The sequence below is a fragment of the Varanus komodoensis genome, unplaced genomic scaffold, assembly GCF_004798865.1.
Source record: "Varanus komodoensis strain SLA01 unplaced genomic scaffold, ASM479886v1 scaffold71, whole genome shotgun sequence".
Classification (NCBI taxonomy): Eukaryota; Metazoa; Chordata; class Lepidosauria; order Squamata; family Varanidae; genus Varanus; species Varanus komodoensis.
This window is the reverse complement of record NW_025336360.1, coordinates 1,191,522-1,215,032: the sequence shown is the minus strand read 5'-3', so window position 1 is coordinate 1,215,032 and position 23,511 is coordinate 1,191,522. Positions and strand designations below refer to the sequence as shown.

At 49.5% G+C, this 23,511-nt stretch overlaps 1 protein-coding gene across 1 annotated transcript in view; it reads right to left on the bottom strand.

The window, feature by feature from the left end:
* The window catches only part of KAZN (kazrin, periplakin interacting protein), a 204,437-nt gene that overhangs the window by 167,284 nt on the left and 13,642 nt on the right, over window positions 1-23,511 (bottom strand). The window lies entirely within an intron of this gene.

Genomic DNA, 23,511 nt, shown 5'->3' with positions numbered 1-23,511 from the left:
AAGCCAGTTGCCGGATTTGATTTCTCCTGCAGGCCAAAGTGAGCTAAGATAATCTACACTTCCTGCTCGAATGGAGCACATTCTCACCACGACTGCATCTTTCCAATTTTGCAAAGCACTTCTTGGCTCAAAAGCACACCCAGAAATGTGTCTTGAAATGTCATAGCCAAATTGTGGATGCTATGCATGGTCGTAATTAAGTGTGAATTCCCCTGCTTTTTTAGAATGAAGAAAAAAAATGCAGATTAAGGCAGACACGGGGCAGAAAAGAGGGGTGGCGCTGACACATTCCAGAAATTTCTGTCTCTGAAGGCCAACCTGGGAAGGAGGGATGTGGCACATGGGCAACAAGGCTTTGTCACGTGGTAAAACTCTGCTGTTTCAATGATCCTTTGGAAGGTGAACTAATCTTTAGTGACACTAACGCCAGCATCAGGGGCCTGAGGCCGAATGCGGTTTATTTAGACCTCTGTTTCCACAATAGACTGTTCCCAAACCAGCTCACCATGAGTATTAACCTACCCAGAGACAGGAGGGCTTGGGGAAAATGAAAGAAAATATGGAAAAAATAAAGCTCAATATCTCCTAAATGTCCCAGCATGAGGGAAGGTTTGTTTTTTTCCATTTTTCCCAGGAGAGGAATTCTGGTTTTCAAAAGGAATATAATATTTGGGAGAAGCCCACAATCCATTCCATTTGCTCTTGGGAGACAAAAGCTCCATGGGAGAAATACCATTCCTGAATTCAAATAATAATGTGATGACATTAAACATATTCATAGTGCTTTAAAAATGCAATACTGAGCACGTTTCATGACAGTCCCACTTCGTCCAGTGGGACTTAGTGCAAAGGAAGTGTATTTAAGACGGCAACTCTCAGAAAGTTTGGCTGGGATTTAATCTTCCGTGGAACAGACTTCCAAGTGTATTTAATCTTCCGTGGAACCGACTTACAGAGCTTTACATTGCTCTGAAACACTTTAAGTATTTCCAGAATGAAGATCAGGATCTAAATTCTTTGCAAGAAAAGCAACATCTTACCAGATCTATTTTGTGCATGCTGGAAATTAAATAATTTATTTTTCTTTCGGCCGCAGAGTTTATAAAAAAGAAGATTCCCTCTTTAAGAGTTTGAGCACAGCTTTCCCAATTTTTAGTTTCAAGTCTGCAATGCATTAAGTTTAATCGATACAATTTCTCCGCCATTACACTGGAACAGAAAACAGCCTCGTTTCACATGTTCTTTTGCCCCCCCCTTTTTTTGGGGGGGTACTATCAGCCTGGCATATTTGTAAGTGCTTTAAAAAGTAGGTGAATTCAAATGAGAGCAAAGGAGATGTTAACATTTGCAAGAGATTACTGCAGGTCATTATAAATTCTCCCATCTTTTCCAATTAGGGGGCCAGAGTGAATATATAGATCTACTCTGCTCCCAAATGGGGACGTGCACGGGCCTTTGGAGCCCAGAGAGAGTCAATCAGAGAAACTTCTCCAGTGGAGACCAGAGTTTTATCCATCTGTGAGCAAGATTACAGGGTTTGCAAGACAAAGAAGCCAAAGAATGACAAAGGCAGCAGAAAACTTTGGCACGATCCAAGGGGATCTTGCTAGGGGTCCCTGGCATCAAAGCATCACATCTTGATGCTTCCTCTGTCCAAAATCAAGAGCTATAGATGCTTTTTTAATAAAGGAAGTGGGAATAATCTCTCATGCAGTAATGCAATGGATGGAGGGTGATCGGTTTGGTCTGTACCAACCTAACTTGCGCTCTCCAGAGCAGAAACAAAGGCAGATATTAAGGGAAGGCACACAAAAATGCACATCTGGGGACAACTGTGTACAAAACATGTGCAAACATTTCTGCTTTTAAAAAAATTAGCCCCAGAGAGCCTGGGAGCCGTGTTTAAGTGCCGTACTTAAGCGCACAGGACTGGGACTCAGCTCATCTGGGTTTTAGACTCTGCTCAGGCATGGAGCTCACTGAGGGACTTTGGGCCAGTCCCAGACTTTTAGCCCAGCCTACCTCACAGGGCTGTTGTCGTGAGGCTAAGATGGGGCGGGGAGAATGATGTAAGCTGTTTCAAGATCCTTGGAAGGAAAAAAAAGCAGGGTATAATAAATATAATGAATAAATAAAAGAAAGACCAATGCAGTAACTGAATTTTATTTAGTCATGAACTTATGCATGGACATATGGGAAACTGACATATAATATAGAAAGACAGCTTCTTCCTAAAGCTTGGATATTACGTAGTATAACATAAAATTAATTACATAATTCAGAACTAAATCCCATTAGGATGAATGGTGCTTGCTTTCTGGACAGTGGAGAAGAGAATGTATCCTTAAATACTAACAGCAGTTTTTTCTGTATTCTGTCCCTTTTTTCTGCTCCCCTGGTTCACTCTGCTTGTGGTTCCACTTTTCCCCAAATTCCAACTTAACTGAAAATAAATTTCAAATTCATTCTAGAATTGGATTGGGCATATTCCTATTCCTATTCCTATTGCCTTTCTCCAGTTCTTCTGCATCTCTCTCCCTCCTGGTTCTGCTCCAGGCCATGCACATCACTAAAAGATTCCCCTGCACACAAAAAAATCAGAATATGCCTTGAATAAAAACCAAGCACTATCAGAAGTAGAACTATAGAGACTTCCTCCTATGCTGAATTCACATACAAGATCAGATAAATCAGAGCATGGAGGTCTAAGGAGAAATTTGGGTGTGAGTTTTCAAGGATGCGTCCCTTGATAGTTATCACTAAGATTTTGTGCCTGAATTTACTTTTTTCCTCTTCCCTCCCAGTCGCTTTTCCTTTTGCATTATCTATTTAGAACATTAACCTGAAGCAAGGAACTGATCTTTGTAAGCCACACAGGGAGCCTTTTGAACTGGTTAGATAACCTAATAGCACCAGTACAATGAATGTTTCCTCATTTAGTCAAAGCTCTCTAGGCAGTTCACAGCAAGACGCTAATAACAATGCAGGGGAAGGAGTTCTAGCCCGCACATTCCTGCTTGCGCACTGGCCAAGGCGTCCACCCTTGTCCCTCTTGCGTCTCTGCAGTTGCTTTATTAGAAACATAGAAACAGAACGCGTGAGAGGGGACCTCCCGGGCCATCTATTCTGACCCCCAGCTCCAGCCGTCTCCGCTCACGACATGCCCACCATGTGCATGTCCAGCCTGTCCTTGAACACCCACACCGATGGGGCCTCAACCACCTCCTGTGGAAGCCCATTCCACACCCTCGGGGTCCTGACTGTCAGGAAATGCTTCCTGGCATCCAAATTGAACCTTGGTTCCCTGAGTTTTGCTCCGTCGGAGCGCGTCCTGCCTTCCTCTGCAGGGGAGAACAGGTCTCTCCCCACCTCCACGTGGCACCCCCTCACATACCTGCATGTCGCCAACAGGTCCCCTCGGAGTCTCCTCTTTTCCAGGCTGAAGAGACCCAGTTCCCTCAGCCTCGCCTCATACGGCATCCCCTGCAAACCGGCCACCAACCTTGTGGCCCTGCGCTGCACTGACTCCAACCTGGCTACATCCTTCCTGTAATGAGAGGCCCAAAACTGAGCACAATACTCCAGCTATGGGCGCACCAGAGTCGTATAGAGTGGCGGTAACACCTCTCTCGACCTAGAAGCCACGCTGCTGGCTATGCAACCAAGGGAAGATGACCAGGTGCTTGCCAGGAAAATCTCCCCAGCTCTGGCATTATGGACTCATCCGAGAATTCATCGCCCCTGCTTGAAGAGCATGTTCCGTAGTGTCTGTGTCGTAGGCTGGAACAGGAGCAGGGAAACCCAGGTGCAAATGTCCACTCAGCCACAAAGCCTGCTGGGTAACCTTTAGGCCAAAGCTCGCTCTTTCTCAATCTGGCCTACCTCACAGGGTTGCTGTGAAGGCTACGTGGAACAGCGCGGATGCCTGCATTCTGCCACTGAGGGATGGATGGGATGGAAAGTGAATGTCATTGTGTGCACGAACAGCAAACAGTCTCTAGGAGTGCGTCCTTAGCAATGTAAAAAGAGGGAGGTTATTTATGAATTTAGCCAAGTTTGCAAAATGGGTTTTTTACTTTTGTTCTGTGGGGGATGTAAGGGAGGACTCCAAACAACCTCAAGACATCTGAATATACACCATGGGGCACCAAATTCTCCCCACTGGGAGTTGGAGAGAAGAGAAAACCAGGAGGGGCGGAGGCATGGAACGGAGTGTCTGGAGACAGGGCTTGACTGGCGCAAAGGAGACTGGCTGCTGTGCTTTGCTTTACAGGTGCTGCTTGTAAAAAAAAGAAAAATATTCTTTTGGCCCAGCTGCCCCCTCCCCACACATCCACTTCCCTACAATCGCCGCCAAGGGCTACATAAAAGTTCCTTTTCTGGCAGAGCAAAACGGAACTTTCAATCCCGGCAACAGCCAGTCCCGATCGTGGCTTTTTCTTTCTTCCTTTAATCACTGCCACAGAGCTGCCTGAAGGAATTCCAAGCATGCAAATAAAAAAATAATTCAGTGAGTGCAGAAATGGATGGGCTGCGGCATATGGTTATAATGAAGAGTCATGCAGCGTCCTGATGAACAGCGGGCAAAAGAGCCCCTCTGAAGACCCGGCAAATGGGCCGGAAAACCTCTCTAGTTTGGGTTGGGACATTGCCATCCTACGGGTCAGATTATGAGCCCATCTCACCTTGGTTTCCCAGATCCCAGAAACCTTCCTGTCCCTGGAGCTGCCTCTAGGGAGCATCCACCTGCCACCAAGAGACAGCCAGAGACTGGGGAGCTGGGAGATCCGGGTTCAAGTTCTCACTCAGCCGTGAAGCTCGCTGGGTAACTCTGGGCCAGCCGTGCCCTCTCGGTCCAAACGACCTTCTGGATGGCGGTTGAAAGGGTATCACGGAGCGATGGCTGCCTTGGGGTCTTCACAAGAGGAAAAAAGGGACCATACGAATGTAGCATCACAATAATAGAGCCTAGCCTACCTCACAAGGTTGTTGTAAGGTTCAGCTTGGAGAGGAAGCAGAGGCTTGTGCACGCCACCTTGACTTCCTTGCTGGAAACAAGGTGGGATACAAATATAATAGACAGATGCACAAATAAAGTAACTTCCACGGCATCCCTCCCCGTCAGTCAAAACCAGCCCAAAGCAAGCATTCCAAAAACCGCGAACTGCAGAAGACAGTCCACCCACAGTAGCCGCATTCACACAACACAACAAGCATCCCTGCACGGCTTGGGATTACCACGGCTCATGGTTTTGCCATGATCTACCCAACAGGTGGCCGTAAGCCTTGGCTTCCCCCTCCCTGCATTAATAGTCTCACCAATGCTTCTTTCCCAAACGCCTTTGTTTTACACGCCAAGTCTCTGAGCATACACAAAGTGAAATGTTGAACCCTCTCTGATGCTCTTTGCCCTCAGGTTTCCTTATGAATCCTTCTGTGCCCGAACCTGTGGAGAGGAGCTCTGTGGCACCGGGCGGCTGCGTCCCTCCCACTGGGACCCCAACTGGGCCACCCTCCAACTGAGACGACTGTCGGGTCCACCTCCGCGGGAGACTGCAGTTCCGAATCTGGTAGAGCCCCCATCTCTAAATCCCCTTCCCCAGGACACTGCTCTCCCTCTTGCCCATGAGCGGGCTGACGCGGCCCCTCGGCCGCCCTTGAACGCATCTTCCCCATAGCAGGCACCGGCGGGGACCCACGGCCTTGGACTGCAGCTGGAACGGGGTCCGTTTCCACAACCACCCCGTGATCAGAGCCTGAGCAGTCAGTCCCGCCAGAAGAGGCAGCACACATCTCCTCCTCGGATTCTGAGCTGCCAGTCCTGGCAAAACCGTTAGCCTCTCATGCACGTCCCGGAGGTTTGCCAGAAAACACGTGCACAACACAGACGATCGACTGGTTTCTACTGTGTCGCGGCTTCCATTCATTCCCCGCAGTCCCTCCTGCTGTTGGCACACATCCCCCCAGCCACTGTGCCTGCAGTTCAGTCCCAAGGTGCTTCACTCCCTTCCTTCTCCTCACCAATCTGCACATAGAGCCTAGATGGCTGGAATGGTCCCTGCAGTTGCCACTCTTTCCAGAGGACTCTATGGTAGTTGCACACCACAAGTGTGGAAGCCATGATCCTGGGTTCAAACAACTCAACAAGCCGTTGCCTCTGGTTTCTAAAGACCAAACCTACCATGGTGAAATTCCATGACTGGGTCCAGTCAGCACAACAGACCAACAATGGGAAAAAGGATCATGGAGAATCATGTTTTCTGAACCTGGCCAATATGTAAGCTTGTTGAGGGTGCCTCCAAATTTAATTCAGCAGAAAAGCCTGCTTTGGAAACACGGAATTAGAACTTGGGACTTCAAGTGCATGATGTACCAAGGCATGCACAACTCATGAAGAATTAAGGGACCTCCAGCTGAGATTCAGTAGATGCATTTTTCCTTTAAAAATGGGGAGGGCGGTGAAAGGGCCAGCACCAGCATTAACTAGACGGTTGATCCTGGCCCAGAAATAGAAGTCGGCCTGCCGGGTGGCTCTCTCCCTTTCTGTGTCAGAGAGGAAGGTCAAATGGGAAGCATTTTCTTTGCAGGTTTCCCTTCCAGAGAGGCTGTATTTAGCATCATTATGCTAATGTCATTAACTCAAAGTCATTATGTTAATGAGGGTAGGTTTTGTTTGGGGATTTTTAAAGGGGGGAATAAAAGGCTATTCTGGGGCTATCAGAGTCAGTCACTTGCAGGGTGACTGGAGGAAAAAAGAAAGAAAAAGAGATGAATATTGGATCACGAGGAGTGACCTGCAATTAATGCCAAAGGAAAACAGCTTTGGAAAAACACTCTCTCCGCTTGTTAATGGGAAGATGCCAATTCCAGGACTTTTGCTCTCGTCTTTCTGAACTCTGTCAAGTGGCTCGGTATGATCGGTGTGGTGGGCATCCTCGTGGTGAACAACCACAGAGCTGATCTACATCTTTTTTGGGATCCCCAGGGTATGGAACGGGCTTCCACGGGAGGTGGATGAGGCCCCATCGGTGCGGGTGTTCAAGGATAGGCTGGATGTCCACATGGTGGGCATGTCGTGAGCGGAGCCGGCTGGAGCCGGGGGTCAGACTAGATGGCCCGGGAGACCCCTCCTGACTCGCTCTGTTTCTATGTTTTTTCCTTGAAATTGAATAAATTAATCCTGCGTCACAAAAGTTGGAATTGTCTTTGCTTTGATACACAAAAAGCTTTCCAGCAATGTTGCATAGCTAGCAGGGTCTGGAAACACGGCTGGCACCCTTGGACATGACCCTGCCACAGGAGCCGGGGGGGGTGCTGTGTTGCCCCCCCTCCCCTGAAAAGTGCTGTCCGCTACAAGTGGCCAGCGAAGGCATCCAACTCTGCCCTTGGATGACTAACCTCTCCTGGTTTCAAACTCAATCAGGCTTCAATTTCATGGACAGGTTTTAAGGAATCAAAGCTAAGACATTTAAAACACAATGTTATCTCTGGTGCCTGGGTTTTACAGGCCTGGTGCTGATGGACAAGCATGTATTCATTCTTATATTTTTGCATGCTGCCTTTTGGTTAACGACGTTGCAATGAACCCCCCCTTTTTTTTTTCTCAACGGAATTTCAAAATAAAAATGGGGAGAGGAGAGAAAATCTTAAATCCTCTTAAATGCAAAAACAGAGGCCATAAAAGCAAATTGAGTTTGGTCTTTCACCACGCAGAATCCTGCGTTCCAGCATTATGCCAAAACAGGGACTTTTCGTTAGAGTCGGGAGCACGCACCAGCCCTGTCCTCCGCCCCACGCGTGACTTTTCCGGTCGCCGGAAGGATTCTAAGCCTCTTCGTGCCTGGAAGGTTGGAGGCTGCAACGCACCGACCACCGAGGCAGCCGGGCAAAGAAACCCAGCAAAGCGATTAGCCCGCAAACTGCTTTTCCTGGCCTCTGAAGGTGCTCGCAGGTTGTCTTGCTCCTCGGCTACTCACTGCTCAGAGGGCTAGCAAAGAGGGCTTGCTTTCCGCTGCTTCGGGTGGCCACGGAAGGCGAATCTCTCCCTTTTTCCCCAAGTGACCTCGCAACCTTCATAGATGTTGCTGAAGGAGGCCAAGAAGGATGCTAAACACTCGTGGGATGCTTGGATCATGGCCGTAACCAGACAGTGGATCCCTGGAGACAAGCGCAGGGCGAAGGACAGGAAGGGGGACTCACGGCGATTCTGGAAAAGCGACAACAGCCACGTGGTCGGAGGGAGGGAGCTCCAAACTTGGGCAGTAACTTTAAGCTGTTCCTCAAGTGCAGCTGCGGAACTTCACCCAAGTTCCAAGCTGGGGGATCTGTTGGCAGAACCCATGCATTCCCCCAGGGATATGTGCCTGGTGGGATGCTGATTCCCAGAATCCTTGGGGGTTGGCCATGCTGCCAGGGACTTATGGGAGCTGCATAGCAAAGCATCGGGAGGCCACTGTGCCCCGCACTGTCACAGGGATTTGAAGCAGTCAGCCAGGTCTTGCGTCCCATCAGGGTCGGCCAAGCCAAGGAGCATGGGATGTGCTGCTATGGCTGACTCACACCAGCCGACGTACTTTGACCCAAAAGCAGCCTTCTAAAGCCGTGGAGGGGAACTTCCAGCCCCTGGGCCTGGTTTGGCCCACCGATCCTGCCAGCCAGCCTCTGCCCAAGCAGTGCTCCCCGGATTCAACCAGGGGCTTGGGAAAGGGCAAGAACGGCTCTGCTGCCTTTGCTCAAGAGCTCCTGACCCTAAGCAGATCGCTCTGTCTCTACCCCCCACCTCCGCCCTTCTCTCTTTAGGACCTGCAGGGATCTGGCTGGCCACTGCTGTCAAAGAGACATCGGACAAGGCAGCGCTTTCATCTGATCCTCCAGGGTTTGTGGAACAACTTCCTCAGAGACTGACTTGATGGGAATGAGCAGCCATTCACCATGGTAGTACAATAAAGCCTCCATGTGCAGGCACAGTATACCTTTGAAAACCTGTCGGTAGGGGGCAAAAGGATGGGGGTCCTCATACCGTGTTCGCAGGCTTACCAAAATGTGTGAGTGGCCACTGTTGGAAGGAAGGTGATGGCCGAGACAGACATGGACCAATGCAACAAGACTCCTCTTGAAACAGTCGAGAATTCAGAGTGGTTGTATCTATGTATCTAAGTCCAGTCCCAAAAGAAAACCAAAACCTCAAAGGGGGTTATTAATACAAATCGCCCTGCAGAGAGGAAATCCAGCAAACAAGATTATCTTTAATGAGCTTAACCATCAGGAAGGAAAAAATAAAATAAAAAACAATCATCTGAGTGAAGATGAGATAAAGCTTTTGAAGATAATTAACAGTTTGCTGGGGTAGTTGAAGAGACAGAGGGGAATGAAGGATGCCCCAATTCCGAACCGCTCGTCTTACTCTGATGCGGGATGCACATACTTTGCTAGGCTCTTCATCCAAAATTCAACGTTAAAGGGTGTGGGGGGGGGGGGTTGAAAAAGCCAACAGCCTTACCTCGGAGTAATTGAGCTGTTGCCTGCTATCCAGAAGAACCACTTCTGGGATCAGAAGCTTTAAAGAGCATGGCTGTTTCTGTCTTTTCTATCAATTGCTTCAGTTGGGACTCTGCACCATATAACTTGAGAGGCCTTCTTTTTAAATAGACACTGCACTGTAACTTTCACAGATGTACGTCCAAAAAGCTAATATATGTTTTAATAAGGAAACCCACCTAGGTTGCATTCCATCTAGTATTCTTTAATGGAATGGAAGTCAAAAACACGAGAACCTGTCATTCTTTCTGGTAAAGCCCCTGCCTTTTGCAGGTCAAATGAGCTGGTATTCCTGCTGAGTGAAAACACACCAGACACATTTTAAAGAGAAAAGGAGACTGTCACACTCTAGGATTGGATGAATCTGTCTACTCTGAGTCCACTTTTGCAGATTCTCAAACAAATCTGTTCTTCATTACTCTGCCATTTTATTTAAATATTACTCATAATCCACACCCAAAGTTGCTCTGCAAGATGTATTTCTGGACTGAATTTCCCCTCAGAGGAGCACGTTGTTGGATGGATTGGGATGGGCCTTTCGAGCCAAGCAAGGCAGCAGAACATTTGGGAAGGGCCAACATTGGTGGGCAGTGAAATTTTGATCCGCAGCTTAGCCTGGGTAGTACGGATTGCCAAGCATCCCGACTCCCACCTTTCTGCACGCACAAAAGTCGCCCCTGTGTGAGATGTGTCCCTAGGCCTTCCTTATGCCACTGGATCCACATCTGGGCTCTCCTTATCCCGTCATGGAGCAGCCTCTTTCCTGCTGGCGTCTTGCCTGCCTTGTGCAAAAAGTTCCCCGAGTCGCTAGAACTGCTGGCAGGAACTCCTCTGCTGCCGGGAGAAGCTGCTTGTGGCGGCCTCGGGAGGCCAGCATCCCTACGGACAGAGTTGGCTCCATCCGGTTTCTTCTTGGCATTGGATCAAGCAGGCTGCTTCTCATAGGAATTTTCCATGATCTGGCCGGCAAACGCTTCGCAGATAATCCCAGCTCATTGGAAACTGACAGCCCTCTGCCTCCCCACAACACCCCATGGCCAAGACAATGGAGTCTGCACACACACTCGCCTTGGTCCAGAGCGGCGCAAAAGGTCCCCCAAAGCAAGGCTGTGATCCTGTGCACAAGACACCTATCCTTTATTTTTTATTTAATTTTATTTATTTAACGCTTTTCTAACCTGTCCACTACAAACGTCTTGGGATGGCTTACAAAAGACAGAGATAGAACTGGGAGGCGTCTGAGTCTCGTGAAAAGTATTTCGAGAGCCACTTCACAGAACATCTGTACTTTAGTGGCCGCGCGCAGACGCCTGGGCGGGGGGAGCGCGCATGACTTGGGCTGCCCTGGGAGCCGCGCGGGGGCCAGACGGGCCCTGGTCGGGCCCGGCAGCATCGCTCCCTTATCAGCCATGCATCGAAAGCTCCTCCAGCCCGCCCGCCACCAGCGTCTCGGGGCGGCTTGCAATAAAGAACGGGTAGAACAGAACAGAACAGAACAAAACACCGCAGCATCCGACAATTCGAAATAATAACCCCCCAGTTAAAATCAATTAAAGATTAAAATGACAGGCAAAAAAAAGGCCTTCGCCTGATGCCGAAAGGAATACGACGACGGCGCCAGGCCAACCTCTCTGGGGAGCGCATCCCACAGTCAGGGCGCCACTGCAGAGAAGGCCCTCCTCCGGGTAGCCCCCCTCCAATCTCCTCTGGAAGAAGGACCTCCGCCTCAGAGCTCAAGGGGCGGGGGGGCACATGGGAAAGAAGGCGGCCCCATCCGTTTAGGGCTTCATAGGTCCTCACCAGCACCTTGAATTGGGCCTGGACTTCAACTGGCAGCCAGTGTAACCGATAGAGGGCCGGCGTTATATGTGAGTACCTGCCGGTCCCCGTTAACGCCCTGGCAGCTCTATTCTGGACCAACCGCAGTTTCCAGACTGTCTTCAAAGGCAGCCCCACATACAGCACGTTGGAGTAATCCAACCAGGAAGTTACCAGAGCGTGGGTCACTGTTGCCAGGCGATGCTCGTCCAGGTAAGGGCGCAGTTGGTGGCTCAGCCGAAGCAGAAGGAAAGCGCTCCTCGCCACCACTGCCAGCTGGGACTCCAGGGACAGCTCTGGGCCGAGGAGCAGCCCCCAACTGCTTATAAGGAACCTCACTGAGTGTATCAGGAAAGATGCCCCTCTTTTGTCTGCGATGGTTTCCCGTTTCCCAGGAAACAGCAGGCCACCAGCCCATTCTCGATTCAGAAGTCAGCGACATCCATGCAAACCTATTTCCCATCCTCTGGCTTGGCTGTGGACTGAATACCACCCTCACTGCTGGGGCATGTTCCCACTATTTTTTTTTAAACTCTAGGGTTGGATTGGGCACCAGCCGTTAATTCCATGTTTGTACATCTCCGGCACGGGGCTCTTCACATTTCTTATGTGCTTTATCTTATCCTCACGATGAAGGCTGCACAGAAATTCATTCAATTTGCATTTTAATGTTCACCTAATTCTCACTTCCCAAACCAAGATGCTATCAGAAACACATCTTGCAGGATTTGCATTCTCTGAGCTTTTTGATACCTTTCTCTGATTTGTAGGTTTTTTTAGCGTACACAAATGTGTGTCTTGGGCAAGTATGCACCCCAAAATAAACCGACAGGCTGGTTTGCCACATTAATCTATTACGCACAAGTTTAAACAAATATTTCTCTAACTTGGGCAAAGAGTCTTTGTATGTGTCCCCTTCCTTTTGATACAGGGTTGTGCTTGTTCCAGCAAATTCCTCCCTCTGAAAAAAAGATACCCAAACAAAACAGATCGCTGTCTGACTCTCGCCACGGTTCAGGCGGTTCCGTCGACCGGCTCTTTGACGCTGCTTTGATACAAGGAGCATTTTCAACTCTCGCCAATGCGAGCCTTTGTCTCTGGGGCTGGAGAGATGGGGGACAGGGCCAGAAAAAGGAGGGACGATGGGGCTGCAGAGCGAGGGAGGGAGTGGAGATGATCCAACAGGATATCAGGCATCAGTCAAAGAAAAAGGAAGAGGGAGAGAGCCTGTCCTGAGGAATTGGACTTCCTGTCATAAGCAAAAGCGCGCGCACACGCGCGCGCGCGCACACACACACACACACACACACACAGTGCTCTGCCATCCCATAAGCCCGAGCGACTTCCCTTAAACGGCGTCTTAGCCTCAAATATGTAAAACAATCCAGTGGAACGCTGCCCAGTTCAGGGCCACGGAGGTCTGGACATGCTTGGGAGCTGCAAACGTTGAGTGTCCGTTGGAAAAATAAAACTGGAAGCAGGATTGCAGGAGAGCTGAAGGGAAGAGCTGGCTCAGACCCTACACAGGGACCCTCCTGTTTGGGGGTGGGGATACGCAGTGACATTTTTCTAATGTATATTTATCCTGCCTTTTTCCTACAAAGGGCTCAAGGCAGCTGACATCCTCCTCCATCTTATCCCCACAACAACAACCCTGCGAGGTAGGCTGGGCTGAGTCGGTGACCGGCCCAAGTCACCCAGCGGGCTCCATGGCCGAGCGGGGACTCGAACCCAGGTCGTCTGAGTCCCAGTCCCAGTCCCACGCTCTGAACCACGACACCACCCACGTCTCCTGTTTACCAGTCTTGTGTGCACCCATCCACCGGCTGCCTCTGGCGATCAGGGATTCCGTGCAGGCGAGCGGATGGCCTCCCGTAAAGCGAGTGGGCAGGCCCAAGAGGAGCCAAGCGCCCCGTGCCTCCTTTACCGGCCTGCTGGGCTTCCATTTGGTCCTGGAGAAAACGAAGCCCCTTCCTCCACGCCCGGGGAAAAAAGCAGAGCAGGCCAGCAAAGGAGATGAAGAACAGGGTGTTTCTCTTTGGCCAGCCTGCTGAATGCCTTGCCTGCGTGTGACTGTAACCTGTATTAACCATTTTGACTCGGGCGGGAGTTGGGGGACAGAATAAAGGACTAGAGGTGACACGTTGCGTCCCAAAGCAGCATGCAGACTGGAAGCCAACAGGAAATAAGTGTTCTTGTAGGACTTTGGAATAATTAAAAAAGATAAAATTTCATAAAATGAAGGCACTAACACATACAGCAGAGTACGTCCCTCCAAAACCTGGAAAGGGTCATCCATCCTTAAAAGCCTCAATACAAAGGCCGTCTTAACCTAGCCCCAAAAAGGTGGCAGCAGTGGTCCTGGGCAGGTTGTTCCAGAGATGGGGGCCACGCAGAGAAAGCCCTCCCCCTCGTGGCCACCCTCCAAGCCTCCCTTGGAGCTGACATGCGCAGGAGGGCCCCAGAGGATGAGTGCTGCACCTGAACAGCTTGTGGGGGGAGAGGTGTTCCACCACGTGTGCCGCAGCCACCTAAGATTTTGCAGGTTAAAACCGGCACTACGTCACTTTGCACTGAATCGTGCTATCCCTTATTTACAACCGCTCCCAATTTAATAATTGCCTGTAAATTTAATTAGCAGACTGTTTACCCCATTCAAAATAGCTTGTTAACAAAGTTGATAAATCAGAGTTAAAATGCACTCTGGGACACGATGCACAGTTGTTACGATGATATTCCCCAGAGTCAGCAAACACTGTAAAGTGATAAATACAACGCTACAAAGATGTAAACACCCCCCCTTTGATTGAAAAGATTCCCCCTTTTCAATCATCATCATCTCTTGCTTTGAATACAGACACAGCAAATGTCTTCAAACTCAACAGCTGTTTATTATAATGTACAGAAATGTGAACAACCATGTAAGTTGATACAGTCCCAGCAGACCCGAATCAACCTGGCATCACAGGAGAATACACAAATCCACTGGTCCCAGTCACTTCTGTCCCTAAATGAAAACATTGCCTTCTTGCCGTCCCTCACGGCCTGCTGACACCTCGGCCTTCTTTGTTAATAGAAATACCGAAAAACCCACCGCTTAATTCTAGCTCCACAGTGGAAGCCCTTCCAGGAGATTCATGAACCATGAAAATGTCAACAGCAAAGTGGCCATTAGCTTTAACAATCTACGGCCGGCAGTTGCCTATACTCATGGCCTGCCTCTGAAAAATGTCAAAACTTCCATCAGTTCGGAAATGTCCACAGGAAAAGACCAATCTGGATGCATTGTGCAACCCTTGCAGATGTTCAGTGGTTTACAGTCACTTTTGGGGTGTCTCTTTGGATCTATCCAAAGGAACCAAAGACCGTACTCACTTTCAGGCCCAAGAAAGCAACCTTAAATAGCAGGAACGGGTCCTTCAGAAACTCAGGTTCCAAAATGGGCAGAGGTTGATAGCAGGGACTCGCACATTGAGGCCAGCCTTAGCTAGCAGCCAGCCGGAACATCAGCTCCACTCTCACCTCATCTGCACACTGAGCTCCGGAGACATGCTCTGCCTTCTGCGGCAAGCGGCCATGTCTGCAGGTCCCCGCTTTGTCTGTCCCCTCGGCCGCGACCAGGCCCTGCTCATTCCCAGGCCAGGAGGGCCCCTGGAGGAGCCCCAGGTGCTGCAGGTGGGTCCCCTGGCACCAGCCACATCGGAGGCCCCTCCACCATTGGTGGAGAAGCCACGGCAAGCCCCCCATCCACAGGGCCTGAGGGTTGCCCCTGCCGGCGGCATCAAAGGCAGAGCCTGAGCCTCCACCCAGCCCTACAGCACATGCCTCCCTTGGTTAGAACACCCCAGACCGCGCTGGGATTCCTCGTTTTCACGTCTTCCCGTCCGCCATTTTCCTATTTCCTCCTCTGGGTTCTGGGCATGGAGAAATGAAGCCGGCAGTGCATGTGCAGGGACCGCCCTGGGAAGGGCGAGGGCATGAGGGGGCGTGGAAGGGGCTTGTGGCGGGTGTCCCTGCACTGGAGCAAGGCGCCCTCAAACTATAGCTGGGTGCAGCCCAGAAGCTGGCCTTGGACGGCCCTTCGCTGCAGGAACAGCTCCTTTCTTCCAGGGCTGGGAACCGGCAGCTTGAATCGCAGCGCTGGGAACAAGCAGCCGGAAGGCTTGCGCGCTGCTCTCTCCAGCGTGCCCACTGCGCACACACAAGCCCCACGCTCCTGCTGCTGTCAGAAGTGCTAGCACACACCGGCACCCACCCCAAAGGCTTCGCTGGCCGGATGCACCCCCACTTCTCATGCGCGGAGGCGCACGGAGCCTGCCTCTCCTGCTTCCAAGCAAGCCTTTCCCCACTGACCCCTAAAAAGCCGTTAAGCATCTTTAATACCCAATTAAAATGGGTTTTATTATCATTGCAGCAGTGTCTAGAGGCCTCCAAGCCAAAATTAGGAAACCTTTGCACAGGGACAATGCAAACGAAGAGAGATGACTGTTTGCCCTGACGAGAAGCTGGAAAGCGGCCGTGACAAGGAGGGGGGCGGGAAGAGGCCATTAAACCGCCCCACAGAATGGCACAGGGCCAGGGAGTGGGGTGGAGGCTTGTACATCCTAGATGTTGATGCCTGGCATGAAGAGAGAGTCAGCAGCTGCCTCCAGGCCAGCGAGCGGTAACGGCCGGGTTCCAACAACACAAAAGCCATGGCATTTCCCCCTATTGCTGGTCTATTGCGTTGTCCAAACCCAGTGGCGATGATTCGGTATGGTACGTCTGGTCTTCAGTCGTCAAGATAAGGAACAATGGTTTGTTCTATGGTTTCTCCATGCCACCATGGCTTGCCGTGTTGTCTGACCCCACCATCATGGTTTCCATGGTCCTGGCCTGCATCTACCACAGAGCCCCCTGGAAAGAGTGGCCGCTGGAGGAGGCACTCATGCCCTTCGGCATCTATTTGTGGCTCAGTGAGGAAGAGGCCAGTGGCATAGGCAGAATGATACGCCTTGGAACTGAATCCGATGGGATACACACCAACAGAAGGAGGACAGATGGGGAGGGTGGGAACCATGATAACGCAGAAGCCGCTGGATCATCTGTCTGGTAGATCGTGATTACAAATGACCCACGAGAGAACCATTCAGAGTTGCCGGCTGTGTCGTGTGAACGCGGCCAGCAAATGCGCCTTCCTTCTTCAGCAGCATCACCGCCACCAAAAGCTTGCTCTCTTCCCAGAACAGGAAGGTTAAAAAGCCAAGATGGCGACCAGCAAGCGCCCCATCTCCGACGTTCCTTCCCAACAGGCACCAGTGGCCACTCTCAGCCCGCCCTTCTGATGTTTTCTCAGTCCTGTTTCAATGATCCCCATGATCTGATTCCTCCCTCTTGTGCCCACGGAATGCCATTTGGGCTACATGAGGATGCGCTCAGGTGCTCTGTGAAGTACCCCCCTCTTTCAAAGACCCTCCTGTTTGAAGGGCTGTTGGCTCCATGGCCACCTACCTGGCTTCAAGGCAGAGCACCCAATGAAGGGGAGGAGGAGGAGGCTGAAGCCTCCATTCCCACCTGGGCAGCAAACTGAATTGAAGGCACACAAGACATTCAAAAAGAACCCGGACAGCTATCCGAGTGGGATGGCGTGACTTGATGTCCTGCAACAGCAGGGGGGTGGACTTGATGGCCTTCGTGGTCCCTTCCAATTCTACTGCTATATGATTCTATGACAGTGCGACCAGCTGCCTGGAGAGGTGGGGGCTCGCCTACACTAGAGACATTCAAAAAGAACCTGGGCAGCCATCTGAGTGAGATGGTGTGACTTGGTGTCTTGCAGGGGGATGGACTGGATGGCCTTCATGGCCCCTTTCAGCTCTACTATTCTATGATTCTAAGTCACCTGGCCACAGCCTTCGTACTCTATTCCCAGATGCCCTGTATTCCTATTTAAATTATTGTTAGGGTGTCCAAAGTCTGCCTTTATTCCTATATGTAACTCTGACAACGGTTGCATCCTCATTTTCTGGAAGAGAGATGCTCCAGTTCCCCCTTTTCGTAAACTCATCAGTGGCCACCCTGACCCATGCTCGGAGAATGTCTGCTATCGGTATACAGGGCTCTTTAGTCTGGGTTTTCATTTTCTTAATCAGTTGGGGCGCTAAGGAGGGCAGGAATGCTGTCAAATGAATAGGTGCGTGCACAGGGGCCTTCGAGGGAAAGCAGAAATTGCACCGAATTCCACGCCAGACCTTGCATTCTGAACAGAGCCAACTCCAGGAACAACGCAAGCCACGGAATGGAGCACAACACGGCCTCACGTTTTCAGGGACGGAGAGCAGGCGTGGCTGGTTTTCCTCCACCCGACCCCATCGCGGCAGCCGGACAGCCCCAACTTGGATCCCGCAATTTCGGCGCGCACGCCATTTTCAGCACGTTCCCCCAGTTGCTCGCCAGTTAATGAGCTTGAATGCTGTTGTCGTTCTCCTGGACCAGGCTGCACACAATCTGGGCAAACAAAGCAGTCGCTTCCCATAGGATGATAATGCAGAAAAAAAGATACTCAAGGAAAGCAGCGAGGATTGTATTTGCCCAACTTTGGAGGAGTGAAGAGCCACCTACCGAAGAATCGATCTTAAAAAAGATTTTGGACTGTGCAGAAATGGACAGATTGACCTTGCCTCTGAAGGAGGAGGCGGACGCCTGTCTCTGCCAGACCTGGAACTCTTTTTATTACTGGCTAGAGAAACGGGACTATGCGTAGATCTGAATATGGTTCTGGACTCTTAAAAAAGAGTGAGATGCTGACCCAGTATGTCCGATGTCTTCAATGATTGATGTTTTTAATGTTAGTTTCTAGTATTTTTAAAAGATACTAAAGGAAAAAGGGATGGGAAGGAAGAGGAAAAAGGCAGTGCAAGCTTTAGCAGGACTAGTGGAATGGTCCAGCCCCTCTTCCTCCCTGCTGGGCCTTGTGGAGGCGGCTCCCTTGACTACCGGCATTTTGCAATGTGTTGCCCAAAGCAAATCTCAAATCATTGCTCCATATTGTGAGCTGCCCCAGTACAGGTAATGCTGTAATACGATACAGGTGCGGGAGACACAGGTGTTGCCAGCCAGGTATGGCATGCTGGCTAGAGGGCTGCACTGGGGATCTTCAAGATCCGGGTTTCGGTCCCTGCTCAGCCATGGATCTCACTGGGCAGCTTGGGCCGGCCACGTGCTCTCAGGCCAACTTTCCTCACAGGGTTGTTGTGAGGACAAAAATGAAGGGGGGAAGCCTATGTCCGCCAGCTTAGGGTCCCTGCAAACAGGGAAGAGGTGTGTAATATGGATGTCATATTATCCGTATGAACAGTAATATGGATTTTTAAGGAAACCATCCCATTAATGCTTAACACAGTGAAGTTTTGTGTGACAAATATCAAGGAGTGGCTGCACAGATGGCATTCTGGATACACCATTCCCATTCAGGCATTTGTTCCCAAATGCCCACTGACGGGAACCAAACTTATGCGGATTATTCAATCAAGAAGGACCGATCTGATCTTTGACAGAATTCTTCTTGACATCCCAAGATTGGCAAAGAAATCTGGCGTGTTAGAAAACCCAGGTGTCAGGAAGCCCATCTTTCACAATACTCTCTTCCCCTTGCTTGGAGAGCAAATTAAATTTTCACTCAGCTCTGAGCGTTCGGAGACTTTCCACCCGCTGACGACCTCAGAGAGCACTTAGGTATTGAAAAACACGAGCACACATAAATTGCAGAGAGATATGATGCCGGTGCAATCTCATGCATGTTTTGGCAGGAAAAAAGGCCTGCCAGGCACATGCTAAGAGTTGCTGGCCTTTCCCCCATCTAAATCTGCATAGGATGGAGCTTTGAATTAACTAATACCAAAGCGTAGGCACAGGGAAAGAACCAAACTGGAAATTCATTGGGGAAAAAGCAAGGCTTTTTGTAGTATTTTGGAAGCTGAAGGATCAGGACCTTCTTTAGCCATAGGTGCCATTGCAAGTTATTTGCGTAAAACGCATGACGTGCATTTGCGTAAAACGCATCTGTGCTGATTAAGAGAGGAGACTTTAGATATGGTAGATCGGCCAGTAAGAAATGTACAATTAGGAAAAAAAGAAGAAGAAGATCTGTGATCTATTTGATATTATCAGCCCCATTTTTTGTTCTGGGGAAAGACGTGAACTGATGTAAGTTACCTAATGTGTCTGGAAATTGCATTTCCTGAAAGAAAACTGAAAGAGATAAAGAGAGCCACCGTGCTGATAAGGTGCACATCCGCCAACTCTGTTCCCTCGCTGGATCCCTGCTTTTTTCTTCAGCTGCATCCCATCCTTGCAGAGTGCCCGATTTCTTCTCTGACTACTCTTAATCATGAGCTCCCACCAAGGACCAACTGCCTCTTCAGACAAACCGCATTTCTTCAGGTGTCAGCCAATGCATCCTGCTGTCTAACACAAAGGTGATTACAGGCTGGCTCTCAGACGCACACCTTTTGTCAGATTAAAAACACTCGGGATCTGCAGGATGCTGGGGCAGTATCGAGGATCTTCATCCCCACTTCTACTGTCAACATGGAAGTGATGAGAACAGAATGTTAACCAACAGCCTCCAAAAACGCTAGAATACTGTCTGTGACCACGCTGCATTTGTTTCGGGGCGTGTGGGGGTGTGGACAGGGGATAAAACACGCTCACACATGGGCACAAGCAAAGCCACAAAGGAAACAAGCTTCGTGTCGTGAACTAACCCCTTCCCCACCTCCTTCGGGTTCTAAAAACTCAAGACGTCCCTTCGGAAGACAGTTCTGCTATTGCACTGACAGAACAGCTTAACTGTAAAGCTGGAAGCAGAGGTCTCTGCTCGTGGAAAGAGAGGAATGCAAACCGGCAACCTTCTCATGGTCCCTCCCCTTCAGTATGGCTTCCGGTTCCACCCTGGGGAGGCTCTCACCCTTGAGGGGTTAGCAAGCGAAAGCGAAGGACCCCTCCAGCTGAGCCGACGGTCTCTCCTCACTGGGTCAAGGACTGTGCCATATGCACTGGACCACCATTGACTAGGAATCTTCATTTATATATGAAAATAGTCATATAACAGTCCAAGTGACTTTCAGTTTGAAAAATGATAATGATCAGGAATGGGCAAATGAGCAATATCTGAGATTCTCCAAGCATCTTTTTGCCACTCATCTTTGGCCCGGTTCATGTCCACAACCACTTGGCTCATTTTGCGCAAATCAGAAAACAGGCAATTCGGCAAATTTCCTCCATAAGCTAAAGCGGTGCTGGTACCATCTACCATGGAAATTTGCGCAAATCGGGAAGGGTATTGCAAACAAGACAAATGCAAGCATGTATTGGTGAATTTTTTCTGCAGGCACGCAACACTTTCACTGTGGCCTGCTTACATGTTTTGCAAGCAAAGACTAAAATACATCCCTAAAAAACTGCAGCTTAAAATTGATACGATAAAACTCTTATTTTAAATCACCAGGGCAAGGAACCAGCAGCTGAACAACCTACAACAGAGAAGGCAACCGAAAACACAACAGAAGGAGGTCTGCATAGCTCCTAGACAAGGAACCCCCAGGGAAGGGGACTTCAAAAGCTTCTCTCTTTAGTCCTGGGGGTGTTAGGTATTTGGTGCGGAGGCAACCTGGTGAAAGTTTCCACTCAAGACTAAGAAGATGAACAAATGTGCACCTCGGGATGCAGCCCTCCAGGGACCCAGCCCCGACTAGAGAGGGTTTTAGGGTTTGCATGGAGTTGGTCCATGGTGCAAAAATTGGCATCTCCAAGTAGGCCAGAGCCGCTGCCGGCCCGTGTGGCCAATACTGCACGAGATGGACCAGCTGTCCGTCTTAAGATGAGGCAGCCTCTTACATGCAGTGTGGTGGTTCATGTGTTGGACTGGGGAACCTGGGAGTCCAAGTTCTAGTCTCCACTTGGCCACAATGTTCGCTAGTTGACTTTGGGCCACCTGCTCACTCTCAGCTTAACCTACCATGCAGGGGGGTTGCTGTGAGGATAAAAATGGAGCGGAGGAGGACTATGGAATCCAGCTTGGGTTCCTTGCAAGAGAAAAAAAAGGTAAGCTATAAATGCAATGTAATAATGACCTAAGACCAGATAATGGGGGAGCACAGAGAACTTTGGATACAATGCAAGAATGCCACTCTGGAAGCAGAGACACACAGTCAGACAGCAGCGGGAGGAAGAAAGGCGGAGCAGAAGCGTGTCCGAGACAAGCACGTTATCTTTTAAAAAAATAAAATAAAAATCCTACAGCCGGCCTTCCATAATGGAATGGCCGTGAATCATGGAAGATGCCAGATCGTGGGACGCAATTGCAGACTCTCCCGGGCCTAGGCCATGATGAACGCAGCTGGGCTTCCTCCGCTGCTCTGCCAACCTCTTGCTGGGAGGGGTGCGGTGTGGTCCTGCAGAACCCTGGGGGAAAGACTTTTCCCGGGACACATCCGCTCCCCACAGCTGAGGACCCTCTGGACAACAGTCAGAAAGGAGGCTGCTGAAAAGCGAAAGGGACTCAGGAAACAGCTAAATTGCTCTGAACAACCCGGCCTGTAAACAAGAGTCTTGTGCTCTCATTTCATAACAATTACCCATTTATGCAGCTTTACATCTTCAAACTTAGCTAATTAAGGTGTCGACTGTTTGAAGCTGCAGGTAGTAACCGACTGTGGCAGCCAAGCATTAGATTAAAGAGATCAATTGCTGCCTATGGTACATAAACAAAGAAGTGAGCCGTAATTAAAGCTGAAAGCATTACTTGACACAATTAACTGATTAAATTATAGGCAGGGGAATTGTTAAAATCAAGGTGCCCCCAGTGCACCCCACAAATCACAGAAGGATGCTCCTGCCCTGAAAATATGGGTGCACCTAATTTCTCAAGTATTTTCTACAAAGCAGAACCAATTAAGGTGAAACCTGGAGCATCTTCAAACATTGTACCAAGTACCCAAGCAGCAGCAGCAGCCTGGGAGAGGAAAAATCAGCTTGCCACTTGGGATGCGAGAAGCACGGCACCCAGAGGGCAGCCAAGATCTCGCAGAGGTTAATCAGAGGAGAGGAAAGTTCTGCTGAGCATTCAAAGAAACTTCCTGATGTGCAACACGGGAACCAACTACCTTGAGGAATGCTGGGCACTGTCCCACTTGGAGATCTTCCTGTGGGGAATCATGTCAGATTTACAGGTGACCCTACAGATCTTGGATACATGTACCTAAACCACATGGTTTATAACCTCTTGGACTGAAGATCTAGGCGAGTCGTTAAATCCATTATCTCTTCATCAGATCTTCAGGCCTCTTTCATTGCACCCTCTGGCTCACTAACGGAACCAGATTTGGTCTTTCAGGATGTATCAGAATTTTGTATGTGCATCGGCTAAGTGTGCATGAGCACTGACCCCCCCACAAAAGTTTTTTAAAAATCTGAAAAAAGGTCCGCAAGTCAAAAGGTCCACACAACTCCAGAAAAGCTGGTCTATTGATCATGCAGGTCAATTTCATAAAGATCAAGGGTCACTAGAATTTCCTGTGGGTTTCTTTGACTTCCTCCCCTTATCAAGAGAGCTTTCTTTCGAACTGAGGCTTGCTAAAGTAACCTAGGACATTTCAGTGGCTAATATCATAATTTAACCTGCTCTGTTTTAACATTTTTACCATTGAGAAGAGAGTAGTTGCAGTCAGACCAAGTTTTGTCACATGGGAGAAGGTATGATTCAAAAACAAACTCTCCCCAGTTTGAAAGAAGAGCTTTTGCTGGTGTTAACAACAGTGTGGGATGCCCCAAAGAGTTCAAACGGGAACATTCTCCTGAACATTTTACAAACATGTTCTCCAGTGCCTTAAATGTATTGGGAACCAATTCTGTATGTTTGCTTGCTGTAACCCTAAACCCATTTGCCTCTGAACACGACTTCCAAGGAGATACAGAGTGGACTACACTGTCAGTGAGCAAAACTAAAGAAATGCAGCTCGTTCGATTTGCATGCTTTATAAATGCGTCTTTGAAAAAGAAAATCCAAGGATATTTCAACTGAAATATCTGATGAGGGCAAAATCAAGAAAGTACTTTTTAATACTGCTTTAATGCAATATTCAATCGGATCCCAAACGACTAGGAAATTGCTGATAT